The 17,612-nt window shown below is 34.7% G+C and overlaps 1 long non-coding RNA gene across 1 annotated transcript; it reads left to right on the top strand.

Annotated features, from left to right (window-relative positions):
• The first annotated feature begins 3,915 nt into the window (after positions 1-3,915).
• LOC307151861 lies at positions 3,916-5,548 on the top strand. The gene is made up of 3 exons (XR_013819937.1): positions 3,916-3,964; positions 4,490-4,571; positions 4,779-5,548. It is a non-coding gene; the product is annotated as an uncharacterized lncRNA (long non-coding RNA).
• The last annotated feature ends 12,064 nt before the right edge of the window (positions 5,549-17,612 follow it).

The following is a 17,612-nucleotide window of genomic DNA, read 5'->3' as shown; positions in this document are numbered from 1 at the left end:
GTTCATTTCCCATCACAAATGATATAGAAACAAGACATGAAACAAGTCTCTTATGCTCATCGAGTTTGCATTTATTTGATCAAATACACAGAAAAAGCTGTTGTACTGTAAAATACTATTACAATTTGAAATAATGGTTTTCTATTTGAATATACTTTAAAATATAATTTATTTCGGTGATCAAAGCTGAAATCCGATTGATCCAATCGGATACGCAAATAATCGAATTTGGACTGACAGTCTGAACGTAGCCTTTGAGTCCACACTCAAGAAGCAGTGTTAAAGTTAATGAGATAATTAAGTGATTAATTGAGTGTCGATTGACAATTATTGATGAACACTTGATGTTAACAAACAGAATCACTGAAGGAAAGAGTCAAGAGTCCGTTTTTAAGTCGCCATTATGGAGATCAGTGTTTGCTTTAGTTGGGCTCTTGACCATTGATTACTCAGCATAGTGTTTTTTTTTTTTTTTTTGGCTGTTATAAGGCAAATGGCAAACTGCTATGGCAAAGAAAGCCAAGAAAAAAAATATGGTTGTTTATAGGTGGCTATGGTTTAACCTCATTAATGTTCTTCCGTGTTAAAAACTGACTTTAGAGGTGAAATAAATTTATCTAGTTGATTGTAACAGGCCTAATTATCTTAATCTGAAGGTTTTTCAAAAGTTATTCTGCTTAAAAAGGTTTGATCTACTCTATTACTTACAGTGTATGAATCTCAACAATGGTGACAATAAAAAATATGCTGCAGTGCCTTCTGGGCGCACCAGTCAAAATTAATCCATGGCTCCCAGCATGCATTGCGGCATGAATAAATTATGATCTGAATTCCCTTAGTAATTTCTGTTAATTTGACTATTTTCTTTTTTCTTTTTGCTCTTTTGATGTTACTTTTTAGTAGCTTGCTTTGTGATGTTCAAAGCTCTGTTTATCTGTTTGATTGCCATTGTTGAGATCATATGTTGATTCTTGATGTGTGTGTGTCTGGAAGATATAACAGGTTTAAACACTTATAAAATTACATGGCTGCTTTAAATAATAATGTAAAAACAACACATCACCCATAGGGTCAAATCTCTTTGAGTGAGATCATTGATTCAGGCCTACATGTTGATTGCACCCATCAAAATGTTTACCTTATTAAACCTTATTAATTTTTTGCTGGGCTTTCTTTGCTATAACAAATATGCTTTACAAACATGCAATTACACCAACCAGAATAATAATGATAATGTTAAAAAGTCAAGGATCAAGAGCCCAACTACATCACACATTTAAAACAGTGAATCTTTCTTTCAGTGATTCTGCTTGTTAATAGTAAATGTTTATCACTAACATTCAATCATCACTCAATGAATCACTTTTACTCTAACACTGCTCCGGTGTTGCTTTTAACACCCTGCTGGTGGCCATATAAACACTGAGTGGTGTTCATTTTACTCCGGGGATTTAACTGGGGATGAGACTCGAGAATGGATTTGAAGCGCCCAGGTGGCAGTTAATGTTCACAGCACAGAATCAACATCTCTTTTGCTCCCGCAATTAATGTTGAATTTTTTTCAACCAATTGAATTTTTTTCACAAATTTTCATCCATAAATCAATGATAATGGCATTGAGTCAATGTTACAATGTGTTGTTGGTTCAACATCATGCTTGCACTCTCAGAAAATGAAACACAACAATTACAACAGACTTAAAGCCACACAGCCTGAAATCAACTGCAAATAAAATAAGACAATAAATCTCTCAAGATCTCAGCAGAATTTTTTTATTTTTTTATATTTTTTTTATATTTGGTCACCATTACAGTGATCAGTGTTTGCTTTAGTTGGACAGTTTGACTCTTGGCTTTTATGTGTGTTTAGTTGCAAAGAAAACTAAAAACAACGTTAATCAGGCGAAACACTCGTTTTTTAATGTTTTTTAAGATGTCAGAATGGCTGATCTGTGGCAAGAAAGTATTGTTTGTGAATAGAACTTAACAATAACAAATTACCACCTTTGGTCAGTGGTAAGATTAGTTTCTTATGACGCTCAAAACTATTGCTCCTGATTATCTTTGTTTCGTTATTTCTATGCAGTAAATTATGTGTTTTAGAACACACTGTTGCAAACATCACAAACTCATATAAAAGTCAAACTGCCCAACTAAAGGAAACACTGATCAACATAATGGTTACCAAACATTTTCAATAAACCATCAACATCTAAACCTCTGTTAATTGTCAAAAAGAACTTCTGCTGAGTTCTTGAGAGATTTTATAGTCTTCTTTTATTTCCAGTTGATTTCAGGCTGTGTGGCTTTAAGTCAGTTATAGTTGTGTTTCATTTTCTGAGAGTGCAAACATGATGTTGAACCAACTTTACATTGCAACATTGATGTCATTACCATTGATTTTTGGATGAAATCTTTAAAAAAAAATTCAACATTAATTGTGGGAACAAAAGTGATGTTGAGTCAAAAATGTACACATTAACATTGAATTATCATTGTTTCGATGGTTGCTATCTATCTGGATCCCTAAACAAACACACCTGAAACCAGCTAATCATTGTCTTCAGAGAAAGCTACAGGCAGGAGAGTTTATCAGGGTTGGAGCTAAACTCTGCAGAGCTGTGGCCCTCCAGGACCGAGTTTGCCCATCGCTGATTTAGAGGGAACTAGGGCAGACAACAACAGAACCCTTACGAAAATGAATCATGGTTTTACTACAGATTTCCCAGCCTGAAATTTTGTCCCATTCCGGCCCTGTTCTACATGGTGGTTGTTCAGCCTGGATACATTCATTAGCTAACAAAATTTGAAATGTACCCACATAGCAAGATCCGGCCCACATCTGGCACTTGACTTGTGGAATGTGGATCTGGCCCACATGCAGCAGAGAATGACGGCCCTTGGGTGGCCCACTCCTGTTTGCCAGATCTGGGCCACAACAAGCAGGCCATAGTAATGCCACATGTCAGCCAAGAGCAAAGAAATAAACCAGAACTGGACCTTATCTGAGCCACAAAGTCTGTGTATATTAAATATGGAGTAATTTCAGCCTTAATAAGTCTGTTAACAAGCAGAATCACTGAAGGAAAGAAGAGAACAGAAAAAGAGACGAGCAGAAACACAAGAACTACAACTGACTTCAGCCACAGCCTCAGATGAAATCAACTTAAGAGAAAAGAAGACATTTAATCTCTGAAGATCTCAGCAGAGGAGGATTAAACAACTCCACAAACAGCATTACCAGCTTCACTTATTACTAAACAGACTGACTTTATTTCTGTCAGACGTCTACAAAAGTTTTTATTGAGAATTAACAGAGGTTTAACTCTAATGTGTTTCATTTGAAGTCACCATAAGAGTGGTTAGTGTTTCCATTAGTTGGGCTCTTAACTCTTATTATATCTTTTGTCTTTTTTTGGCAGCTGTGACCAGGGCCTGAAGTTAACTTTTTTGACCACCAGCCACTGTGGCAGGTGGATTTAAAAATCCACCCGCCACAGTGACTTTTTACCAGCCAATTTTTCAAAAAAGGATTTGCACAAACATTTGTTCTTTAACTTCACTGTAAAATCCAATAGCTTTCCTGACTCACATATACTTAGTAAACTTTACTCAGTAATATAAAATACATACTTCTTACTAGGTTTTGTTGAGTTACAGTCAATTGCAGGGTGAAAATAACAAGTTACTCAATCGTTTGAGTGACGCTTACTTGAAATAAGCAAGTAACAACAAAGGATGCAATGACGTTACTAAACCAGTGAGAGGCAGCAGTGAATTAAAGCATGCCTAATGTGCAGAAAAAACAAAGAAGAAGAAGTGGCACTTGTGAGAGCATGCGCAATAGATTCTGTGCGTATTTCATTTTCGGCGCCAAGTTTGCAGATGTGGAAAGACTTTGACAGTCTGACAGACTACCTACATTTTTATCTGGCGCTTCGCTACGTTTTTGGAATAATAATAAGGTGAGTAATCAAGCATGCGACTTTTGTGTGAATGTTTTTTTTTTTTGTCTGTCGAATGTCTGTCGCTAATTTTTACTGATTTCCTTAATGTCTAACGTTACCAAATAATTGAGATAATTAGAGCTTGAAGAATATGGTTTGGCCTGTTTTTTTTTGCGCATAAAACTATCAGGTACCATAACAGTTCCTGGAATGCCTGAAAAGCGATTTATTTCTCCCAAATGTAAGAATTATGGTTTTCTATTTTACCATTTTCACTGATGCATTCTCCTCTGTTGGCATTGGTTTAATTATTAAGGTTCCAAATCTGGTGAAATGGCGCACATCTACAGTTAAATGTAATCTGCAGCTTATGCAGAGATGAAGTATGTGATGCTTTTTGACAGTATGTGATTTCACAACAGCATTAAACTATTATTATTTTAAATTGAGTTAATTCAGATTGTAATGAAAGCACTGTAAAAGTGATTTTTTTTTTTTATGCTGACTTTTTTTTTACTCAACTACTTTATCACTGCATCAAAGATGGACCAGACCTTCTCAATGCGAAGACGTGAAGTTGTGGATGCAGATGGAGCAGTGGCCAGCTCTTTTTACAGAGACACAAGTAAGTACTTATTCATACCCTTTTCCACCATTATAAACCACATTTTGTTTAGGTTTGGCTTTAGAATTGATTGGCCTGTTGGCCTGACCATGCATTGAAAGATATTTTTTATAAAGATCAGAAAAATCAATTATTAATTATGAATAATTGTTCATTGAAAGATTTCCACGCTGTCCCATGCCTTTTTTTTTTTGGCCTGTGTTGTAGGTGTTTGCAGAGTTTAACAGGATAGTCCCCACAGATCTGCAGACTGCAGAGTAACTTTTATGGTGCTGTGGATCGCTACACACCACGCTTTGTCACAATCTTCAAGTCTTCAAGAAGCATTGGAGAGAAATTAGATGAGCTTATGCAGAAAATGAAAACAGGGGTGAGTTTACTGCAGCCTTAATTTTGTATTAATATTCTGAGTTTATCATGGTTTTGCTTACAATCTATCTAGCTGTTGTCTAAAGTGTTGTGGGGTTTTGTTGATAAACTCTTTAACTGTGGACTGTAATCTTAAAGGATTAGTTCACTTTCAAATAAAAATTTCCTGATAATTTACTCACACCCATGTCATCCAAGATGTCCATATCTTTCTTTCTTCAGTCAAAAAGAAATTAAGGTTTTTGAGGAATATTAAATTTTAATTTATAATTTATAGATCATGCCTTTTCACTTTTCTCTGTTGTAATATTTTTATTGTTTGGTTTCATTCAGGTATGTGATGTTGATGAAGCCTGGGCACAACTATCTGTTGGGGTGCTGACTGTCATTGATGAAGAACAACTTCCCTCTCTAAACTCTACCTTTGCCCAGTGTCTACTGCCATCATTGTTGAGAAAGGTATTGTAATGGATAATCTGCAGAACCTGCCTCAGGCAATTTGCATCTATTTTGGTCTGTTTTATGCTTTAAATTTGGATTACCCAAAAGACATGAAAAATACTTTTTAACTTCATTCAGAAATTGATGCTTGCTTTGAGACAGAACAAACTCTCACCAAAACTGCAACATCTGAACAATCTCTTGTTGAGTAATCAAATGTGCAAGATTGATGATGTTTGGCATTAGATTACATTTGTTTATGACAGTGGAATTAGATTAGTTGATAGAAAAATAAAAGGGAAACTAAGCCACTTGTTTAAAATTGTCAGCCCATTAGTTCATGAGCAAGTTAAAGGGTTAGTTAACCCAAAAATGAAAATTCTGTCAGTAATTACTCACCTTCATGTCGTTCAAAACCTGTAAGACCTTCGTTCATCTTCAAAACACAAAGATATTTTTGATGAAATCTGAGAGCTTTCTACCCCCCAATGACCGCAACGTCATTGCAACTCTCAAGGCCCAGAAAAAAACATTGTTACAATAGTCCATGTGACTACAGTGCTTCAACCTTAAAGGAGTCATGACCTAGTATTACCTTGGATACCTACTGCTGTATTATAGTCTTTCAGGCCCTTCTAAAAAAGAAAAGTGGAAAAAAAATAAACACAGAGCTCCTCAGACCCTTATTTCTGAAGGCATTATTGTCTCGCGAGATCTGATGTGATATTTCGGCTGTCGTGGACAGTCATTTTAATAATGCAAATGAGGGGCGCGTTGATTGGTGGCAGGAAGGAGGGGGTTGACAGCGCAGGTGACGCTTTAGCATATCATTACAAAATGACATCATGGCGCAAATTATGAATGAACCCGACCTGGCCGCGACCGTGTATAAGTATGAGGCGCCGTTTAGGGCTTAAATCAAACTTCATTCACGCACACATATATGAAACACGCTTGCATACATACTAAGTAGTCACACATACATGTATATGAACTCTCCACGCACATACTCATATGAGACGCGAGCACACACACACAAACTCGCGCACATACTCATGAGACGCGAGCACACACACACACACACAAACTAGACGGCGCCTCATATATAAGCGTTAGGCAATCAATATACAATAGCCGAATTCATGATGATCTCAGTCATTTGTTGTTTGCAAAGTAACGTTAGCAGCCATTCCCCATGTTTACCTCGAAGCTAATACTCCCGCTAGCATACAATAGCCGCATTAGCAGTTGGCTGCTGTTTGTTACACAGAGTAGAGCAATAAAAACACATTCTTACTGTTTCAATTGCAGGCAAGTGTCTGATTGTTGAAAATGGCCCCTTTTTCCCGAGCTTCGATGCCAACTTCGCCTGATATTGCCTCAAATTTGTGAAGGATTCCGGCGTAAAATGTTTAGTTAGCACAGACACATAACGTTAAGCCAGTGGGAAGGGTTGTAGGAACCGCGTCATTAAAAATGAATTTAATCCACTGGTCCCTGACAGCTTGGTCCGTTCTTGGGAGAGAAAACACATTTACATGTTGATTCTGGCAGTCAACAACAGAGCAACTCAGTGTGCACTACGTTTCTGCTTCTTTCTCGACTGAATATGAGGGGAGGAGGGGCGCCAGGGCGCACTTCCTGCGGCAGGTCTGCGGTGTCCATATATGGTATATCCTGCCCCGTCATGACGTCAAGTCGGGGCTGAAATCAAAATCTCGTATTTGAGTGCGCGTGCACGCGCGCTGGTTTATGAACCCTGGGGTAAACGAACGCTTCACTTTTAAATATCGGCTTCCCGGCCAGTGTATAATCGTTAGGCAATCATAACATACATTGATTCTCGTGGAAAAGTGAAAATTGCAGGTCATGACTCCTTTAATATTATGAAGCGACGAGAATACTTTTTGTGCGCAAAAAACCCCCGCCATTACGACATTATTCAACAATCTCTTCTCTTCCACGCCATTCTCCTACGCTGACGTAGTGTAAACATCCCAGTGCTTCTGGGTTCTATGTCAGAACGTAGGCTTATTATTGGCCAGCATCACACATGACCAGCATCAGACAATAATAAGCCTCAATCTGACGTAGAACCCAGAAGCGCTGGATGTTTACACTACGTCAACAGTGTTGGAGAATGACGTGGAAGAGAAGAGATTGTTGAATAATGTCGTAATGGCGGGGGTTTTACACACAAAAAGTATTCTTGATGCTTCATAACATTAAGGTTGAAGTACTGTAGTCACATGGACTATTTTAACTATGTCTTTACTACCTTTCTGGGCCTTGGAAGTTGCAATGACATTGCAGTCTATGGAGGAACAGAAACCTCTCAGATTTCATCAAAAATATCTTCATTTGTGTTCCTAAGATGAACAAAAGTCTTACGGGGTTGGAACAACATGAGGTTGAGTAATTACTGACAGAATTAAAAAAAATTAAGAATCTGTCATTAAGAATCTGTCATTTCTAATGTATGTGTTTTAGAGACATTGCTTTTTCATCGTTTAGGCTTAAACGATGAAATACTATTCCATCGTTAATGAATGTAGCCACTTTTTTTGCACTTCTATATACCAAGTTTGGTCTCCGAAGTGTTATTGATTAAAGTGAGTCATTGTTATGTATTGAATTGTTAAAGCTGTTTGTTGAGAATCTGTTGGAGTCAGGGTATGGTCTCAAATATATTTATTTTTATATGTATTTCTCATGGTTAGTTCATGTTCGTTAACACACTACCTAATGTTAACTAATAAACCTTATTATAAAGTGTTTCCGTTTTTTTTTTTCAAAAAAATGTAAAAACATAAAGTGACTATTTACATAAATTGTATACCCCAATGCAAACTTGTGTGGACCACCCCTGTGTCAGTTGTTAAGAAAACAAATACAATAAATTTACCTTTGAACTGTATCATTGCCTTAAATTTATTTGTCCTGTTGTAAATGTTATCTTTGTAAAATTGTGAAAGTATTCTCAATGATATATAATAGATGACTGATAGCACTTAAGTTATTTGAGTAAAGCTTACTTGCTATTTTAAGTGCAATCGGTTTGCATGGTTTTAACAAGTAAACTGGATTGCTTTTGAAGTAAAGTAAACTCAGTAATTCCAAGTTGTATGCAGAAAACATCAGAGTTAACACAACTAGCATAAATGAGTACATCTAAAGTAAATGATCAAGTATACTATACAAATTAGTTTTAAGTTACTGGAACTCTCTTGTAAGTTTACACTACTAGACATGCACTTGTTAGTACTACATACTATTCCTATTTCACGTTACTTAGTTTTTTAAGTGCAATCGGTTTGCATGCTTTTTTTGAGTAAGCTGAACTAATCGGATTTTACAGTGTTGTAAGAATACACATTTAAGTGCTGTCAAGTTATTAACGAGATCCATACAAGTAATAATAATTCTTAGAATACAGATATAGACCGAGTGCAGCTCGTATGTAAACAAATCACACGCGGCTGTGTTGATGGCTGGGCAGCTGTTAGTTACAGCGTTCAGGAACCGTTAAGCAGAACTCAATTAATATTGTTATTACTGGTAAAGTTACCGGGTAGGCTACCGGACATTTGGACACAACATCTGTGCAACTGTCATTGTACTGTAGCCTATGTCAGCGTTGCATTATCTCATCTCATCTCATCTCACCAACAGTTTAATACAACTCACACATTCAAACGTAACTTAGTCAGAGAAGACGCATCTTTCTCTACGGTCACATACGTTCCGAAACACTCAAACTGCGCTGCTTTCACAGATGCTTTCTTTAGCTACTCCAGTAATGTGCCGCCACATTTTTAGCTAAAATCCAACGAAACATACAACTTCGTTTGAATGTCAAAGAACAGTTGCAAAAAAAAAAAACCTTCGCCCCTTTAGTTACTGTTGCTATGTCCGACAAGCTACACCGCGCGCGCTCACGCCAAACCATGATCTCACGCAATGAAAAACACATCGCGCAGCAGAGAGGACACTGACAACATGCTGACAGACAAGACAGTCCAGGTTACTTTTGATATTAAACAAAGTCTCAACGTTAAAATTTGGTAATTTTTAAAGAAATTTAGACAATACCGTTTTGTGGCTCTGTAATGTATCTTGACAGATCGCTGTGGTGCCTCAGTTAAAGCTGCTCGTGAACCGATCATCTCTTCCTTCTAGTTAATTTATAGCATCAAATAAACATGAATGAACATAAGAAGGAATGTAGTTTTAACTGCGGAAAGATGTCAGTAGGCTTACTCAGTACACTCCGTTTTTTCAAGTTCAAATCCTCCAACGTTGAACTCTCCTGTCCTGACTGCTTTGTCGGACAAAAAAAAAAGGCGGATTCGGCGGATTATGATTGGCCAGATCGCCTGTCAATCAAACTCCCCGCGAAGGGTCGATTCTCATTGGCTGCCTGCCAATGTGGCAGGTAGATTGACAGTGTTACCCGCCAATTGAAGAATTCACCCGCATTTGGCGTGTGGTCGGGTGTTAATTTCAGGCCCTGGCTGTGACCATAGACATCATATATAGCCTATGGCTGTGACAGTGTGTTTGTCAAACACATTTGCAGCAGCAAAGAAAGCTAAAGTGAAATGAGATCAGGTCATGATGGTTACCTGTTGATGGTTTTATATTCATCATGAAATAACCTTTCACTGATGTCTTTGAAAACTAACAATTGTGTTGATCCATTATTTTATTCACATCACAACCCCTGTGTTTCTACAGCATGAGATCTAGCAATTTTATAACAATATTTAAAGCTTTTAACAAACATGAGATAAAAAAATTAGCTTATGCTGACACACACATATATCAACAATCAGCGTATGAATCTCAACAATGGTGACAATCACAAATATGTAGATAAACAGATCAAGTCAGAACATCACTGAAAAGCTACCAATTCATAACAAAAACAACAGCAAAAAATAAAAGCAAATATTTAGAATCAAACAAAATTATAGGACAATTCAGCGGCATAATTTATTCATGTTGCAATGCATGCTGGGAGTTTTGTACTATGCTGGTACCCAGCATGCATTGCAGCAAGGTACTTTTTATTGTCACCATTGTTGATGTCTGTGTGTGTCATGTTAAACTGACTTTTTCATGCTCATGTTTGATAAAGTCTTCTAACTGATTGTTATAATATTGCTGGATCTCTTGCTGCAGTAACACAGGGTTTGTGATGTGAAAACATTAATGGATTAACACAATTGTTAGATTCCAAAGACATCAGTGAAACAAGTTATTTCATGATGATTATAAAATCATTAACAGGTAACCATCATCACCGGGGGGCTGTTCCATAAACCAAGATTAGAGTATAAGCCAGGCTTATTTCGGTTAGTCAGGCTTATTTTTGGTAGATTCGGTTTCATAAATCAAACTTAAAAAAGTTCAAACTCAGTTACCCCGGCAACTTATGCTGGGAAACTAGCCTGGTCCAGGGCAGGCTAACTGTCAGGCTAAGCCTCAGTTGTTACACAGATCCTCTAACACTGACCAATAGGAACACAATGATATTACCACTGACACTCTCTCATACCATTATTGGACTTTATTAACCACTATTAGTCCAAAAATAAATACACAGTATACAGAAAATCAACTTAAATAAGGCTACAATGATAAATTAGTCAATATAGACCTATATATATATATATATATAGATAGATAGGCCTAAATACAATATATTATATATATATATATATATATATATATATATATATATATATATATATATATATATATATATATATATATATATATATATATATATATATACAGTGCTATGCATAAGTTTAGGCACCCATGCTGAAGTTGACTAAAAAGAGGAATAAAAAATCATCTTTTGGAAATTGAACTTAATGCCTTAATTTAAAAAATGAGGAAAAATCCAACCTTTAAGAACACCAATTTTCTTTGTGAATGAATAATGTATCGTAAATAAATAAATGTAAAAAAAATAAAAATCTGCCTGCCTCTATGGGAATTTAACATAGGGGTGTCCAAACTTATGCACCCTGTATTTTAAGGAAGAACATTTATTTATTTACGATACATTATTCATTCACAAAGAAAATTGGTGTTCTTAAAGGTTGGATTTTTCCTATTTTTTTAAATTAAGGCATTAAGTTCAATTTCCAAAAGATGATTTTTTATTCCTCTTTTTAGTCAACTTTAGCATGGGTGCCTAAACTTATGCATAGCACTGTATATATATATACTACAGGTTTTCTTTTTTTACTGGCTGAATGTTTTGTGCCCAAGATTTAATTAGATTGTTTTAAAGATTTATGAATACATTTCTCTCTGGTTTTGTTTGGCAGCTGTAGTACATGTTTATGATTAGAAGAACATTAGAACACAATCTAAAAAAAGCTTTGTAAAGCATAAGTTAAAATCACAAAATTAAAAATAAATAATTACAAAAGCAAATTTTAAATTTTAAATTTTAACTGGTAAGATGAATCTGAGCTTAGTAATTGACAGTATATTAGCCTACATTTGATTTACCCCATTACAATAGTCCCTTTACAGTTATTGCTATCATAAAAATATACACACAGGTTTAAAATTCTAAATAAGGCACATCTAATGTCCAAATAACAAATATTTTAGTGTATATATATATATATATATATATATATATATATATATATATATATATATATATATATATATGTACTTTATTATGTCTTTCAATTCAAACACATTTAACACAATTATACAAATTTACAGTTCCTTTAAAGACATCATATTTTCCCCCAATAAATATTCCTTATTTTTCCTTCTACTTTTTTTCTTTTGTGATAATACCCACCAACACATAGCCTAAAAACACACATGAATAGAACAATAACCAAAAAGTTCATAGACACTTTTACATATGATTTAAGGGGGATAAGACAAAAAACAATAAATAAATAGTAATAAAAATTTAACATTAACATATTTATATCAAACTCTTATAATGACACATAATTCCTAATAGTTATTCAAGTAATATTATTTGAATATCAAATATGCAATATTAAATAAGTAAATAAATAAAAGAACAAATTACTAGAAATAAAAGGGAGGGAGTGTTATATAAAAATGTAGTTAATAATATATATTCCTTTATTTTATGGAATATTCTTTGATTTTAGAGTTGCACATATCTTTTCAAAATGTATACATTTGCTCTTAATTTAATGTTATCCTCTCCATAATGTACTTTAGAAACTAAATCTACTCATTTAAAACTGGGGATTCTTGCTTTCCAAAAAAATATTGCATTAAAAGCTGTAATTCTCAGCATTCTAAATAAGTATACATCATCTTTATTAAGTAGCATAGGTCCTATACCCAAAACTATATTTTGTATATTTATATAGGCATATAGTTTCTTAAAATAAACTTCCCTGAATTATAGGCTACTTCACTGAAGTACTTCTGTTTGCTTGAAGTTCAGTGCAACTTATCCAACATCCTAAAGATAAATTATTATAATTAGAAGATATTTCTAGTGTTATAAAATATCGCATATTAATTTTCCGAATTTTCCGATTTTAAGAATTATTGCGCTCCTATTTGGCGCGCATGCGCGCAGCAGCGCTCGTTCAATATGAAAATTAGCAGCAAAATGGATACATTTGCATGGCTTTCGAACATTTACAAATGGAGAATATAACTGTAAAATGTAAGTTTTGAACTGAGGGGGGGGAAAAACATGTCACAAACGCATAAAACAGCACAAAATATGTACGCTGTTTGATGGTGGATCGATTTGATCCACGATCGACCTCTAGGGCTGCTTAAGAAACGCGTGCACACGCAATTATCTAGACTAGATAAACCTGGATCAAATTAGTGAGATTGCGTGAGCTTCAATTACCTTTTATGGAACCACTTTAGCCCCAACTCATTTGTTAGGCTCATTCAAGTCCGGTTTTGGAGTTTAATCCCCGCTTTTCTAAGCGTCTTTTATGGAACAACCCTTGGATCTCATTAAGAGCCCAACTAATGGAAACACTAATCACTGTTATGGTAACTTAAAATGAAACACATACGAGTTAAACCTCTGTTAATTCTCAATAAAAACTTCTGTAGACGTCTGACAGAAATAAAGTCAGAAGCTGGGGGCTGTTCCATAAAAGACGCTTAGAAAAGCGGGGATTAAACTCCAAAACCGGACTTGAATGAGCCTAACAAATGAGTTGGGGCTAAAGTGGTTCCATAAAAGGTAATTGAACCTCACGCAATCTCACTAATTTGATCCAGGTTTATCTAGTCTAGATAATTGCGTGTGCACGCGTTTCTTAAGCAGCCCTAGAGGTCGATCGTGGATCAAATCGATCCACCATCAACAGCGTATATTTTGTGCTGTTTTATGCGTTTGTAACATGTTTTTTTTTTCCCCTCAGTGCAAAACTTACATTTTACAGTTATATTCTCCATCTGTAAATGTTCGAAAGTCATGCAAATGTATCCATTTTGTTGCTAATTTTCATCTTGAACGAACGCTGCTGCGCGCATGCGCGCCAAATAGGAGCGCAATAATTCTGACTAAAATATACATTTTGCTTGGAAAATTAATATGCGATATTTTATAACACTAGAAATATCTTCTAATTATAATAATTTATCTTTAGGATGTTGGATAAGTTGCACTGAACTTATAGCGAACAGAAGTACTTCAGTGAAGTATAGCCTATAATTCAGGGAAGATTTTTTTTTTTTAAGAAACTAAATATATAGAGATACAAAATATAGTTTTGGGTATAGGACCTATGCTACTTAATAAAGATGATGTATACTTATTTAGAATGCTGAGAATTACAGCTTTTAATGCAATATTTTTTTGGAGAAAGCAAGAATCCCCAGTTTTAAATGAGTAGATTTAGTTTCTAAAGTACATTATGGAGAGGATAACATTAAATTAAGAGCAAATGTATACATTTTGAAAAGATATGTGCAACTCTAAAATTAAAGAATATTCCATAAAATAAAGGAATATATATTAGCCTACATTAACTACATTTTTATATAACCCTCCTCCCTTTTATTTCTAGTTATTTGTTATTTTATTTATTTACTTATTTAATATTGAATATTTGATATTCAAATAATATTACTTGAATAACTATTAGGAATTATGTGTCATTATAAGAGTTTGATATAAATATGTTAATGTTAAATTTTTATTACTATTTATTTATTGTTTTTTTGTCTTTTCCCCCTTAAATCATATGTAAAAGTGTCTAACTATGTACTTTTTGGTTATTGTTCTAATCATGTGTTTTTTTAGGCTATGTGTTGGTGGGTATTATCACAAAAGAAAAAAAGTAGAAGGAAAAATAAGGAATATTTATTGGGGGAAAATATGATGTCTTTAAAGGAACTGTCAATTTGTATAATTGTGTTAAATGTGTTTGAATTGAAAGACATAATAAAGTACATTATATATATATATATATATATATATATATATATATATATATATATATACTAAAATATTTGTTATTTGGACATTAGATGTGCCTTATTTAGAATTTTAAACCTGTGTGTATATTTTTATGATAGCAATAACTGTAAAGTGACTATTGTAATGGGGTAAATCAAATGTAGGTTAATATACTGTCAATTACTAAGCTCAGATTCATCTTACCAGTTAAAATGTATACTCTGCTTTTGTAATTATTTATTTTTAATTTTGTGATTTTAACTTCTGCTTTACAAAGCTTTTTTCAGATTGTGTTCTAATGTTCTTCTAATCATAAACAGCTGCCAAACAAAACCAGAGAGAAATGTATTCATAAATCTTTAAAACAATCTAATTAAATCTTGGGCACAAAACATTCAGCCAGTAAAAAAAGAAAACCTGTAGTATATATATATATATTGTATTTAGGCCTATCTATCTATCTATCTATCTATCTATCTATCTATCTATCTATCTATCTATCTATCTATCTATCTATCTATCTATCTATCTATCTATCTATCTATATATAGGTCTATATTGTCTAATTTATCATTGTAGCCTTATTTAAGTTGATTTTCTGTATACTGTGTATTTATTTTTGGACTAATAGTGGTTAATAAAGTCCAATAATGGTATGAGAGTGTCAGTGGTAATATCATTGTGTTCTTGTTGGTCAGTGTTAGAGGATCTGTGTAACAACTGGGGCTTAGCCTGACAGTTAGCCTGCCCTGGACCAGGCTAGTTTCCCAGCATAAGTTGCCAGGGTAACTGAGTTTGAACTATTTTAAGTTTGCTTTATGAAACAGAATCCACCGACAATAAGTCTGACTAACCGAAATAAGCCTGGCTTATACTCTAATCTTGTTTTATGGAACAGCCCCCTGGTAATGCTGTTTGTGGAGTTGTTTAATCCTCCTCTGCTGAGATCTTCAGAGATTTAATGTCTTCTTTTCTCTTCAGTTGATTTCATCTAAGGCTGTGTCTGAAGTCAGTTGTAGTTCTTGTGTTTCTGCTCATCTCTTTTTCTGTTCTCTTCTTTCCTTCAGTGATTCTGGTTGTTTACAGGCTTATTAAGGCTGAGATGACTCCATATTTAACATACACAGATTTTGTGGCTCAGATAAGGTCCAGTTCTGGTTTATTTCTTTGCTCTTGGCTGACATGTGGCATTGCTATGGCCTGCTTGTGGCCGAGATCTGGCAAACAGGAGTGGGCCACCCAAGGGCCGTCATTCTCTGCTGCATGTGGGCCAGATACGCATTCCACAAGTGCCAGATGTGGGCCGGATCTGGGCCGAAACAATGTTGTTATGTGGGTTATATAAGAAAATACAGCATGCCAATTTTTATGGCAGTAACATAATAATTACTGGTAGCTCAATAGCTTTAAACTTTCTGAGATTTTGATGATTTTCGTAAAAACAGATCATTTGATTTGGTATTGTACCTGGCTAGTAAAATTCCAAAAAAATCTCCATAAAAGCATCTAATGCACCATATATTCCTAAATATGTATTTTAGATACATATCTCAGTTTACTTATTGTAGAAACTAAATCCAAATGAATCCATCCATGACCCGGTTTACCTTTCCTGATGGAATCAATACATATTTCTATTAATGATCACCTTGGTTATTGTTTGGGTTTAGAACACATTTTTTGGTTTAAAAAATTACATTACGTTCCTTGAAATTGACCCGGAACTTTAGCCGAATCAAGCAGATTATCAGGAGGCACAGGCAACCATGCAATGAAAGTAGTCAATGATCACGCCGAGAGAGGAGTGGCTCTGATTCAAGAATACAATGGCTATCTCACACACTCTGAAGAACAATTGCAGTTTCTCCTTCATGTGGTGGAAGATCACCAACGGATCTATCCAGACTGCAAAAAGTCAACACTGGCTGCTGAGCATCAGAAATGAGGGATTGTTGAAAACTTTGTGCTTTTTTGAGATTGTTGTCATTGTTGTCATGACAGTGTTGCTCTGATTTCAATAAAATGTAGTTCATTTGCAGCAACTTTTAATATTACTTGCATATCACAATAACGCCGCACAGCTTAACATAGGCAATCTTCCATATGATTGAGCTACCTCTAAATATAATTTTTTTGTCAACATTTTTGCATATTTCTAATTTTGAAGTTAAAAGGAACAGTTTAAAATATTAAGACACTAACATTTTGCTACAAAAAAAAAAAAACCCTAGGGTACAGCCCTACAAAACTGACAAAATATTGTACCACTCTGAACACATTTTTTTTAAAGATTAAAATAATGAATTTCAGGTCAAAATGACCAAAGGAGAGGATAATCTTGTGCTTTATATTTAAGCGCTTCAAAGTAAATCATAAACCTAAGAGGCTTGCCCTACTGCCAAATGTGCATGTTGTTTAATGTGTTTGAGAAGCGTTTTCCTCAACACACAACTTACATCTTATACTGTACTTGAGTATACTTGCCTGTAAATGTTACAAATACATGCAAGTATTTCCATTTTGCATAAAAGATTATCCTGACAGAAAGCAAGTCTTCACAGACTTCTTAAGTGAATTTGTTTGTTTTGTTTCTGACGTGAAGGTTAAGTATTGTTTCCTTTTACTCAGAATTTGTCCTCCGCATTTAAACTGTCCAAGTTAGTGCACACACATTAGTGAATGTGTAATTAGTGAAATTAGTGTGAGTAGTGAATACACACACTGAAAACCGTGGACACACACCTGGAGCAGTGAGCAGTCATTTTTAT

The sequence above is a fragment of the Squalius cephalus genome (assembly GCF_949319135.1).
Source record: "Squalius cephalus genome assembly, chromosome: 23".
Lineage (NCBI taxonomy): Eukaryota > Metazoa > Chordata > Actinopteri > Cypriniformes > Leuciscidae > Squalius > Squalius cephalus.
The sequence above is the reverse complement of the archived record's forward strand: the minus strand, read 5'-3'. Positions and strand labels throughout refer to the sequence as shown.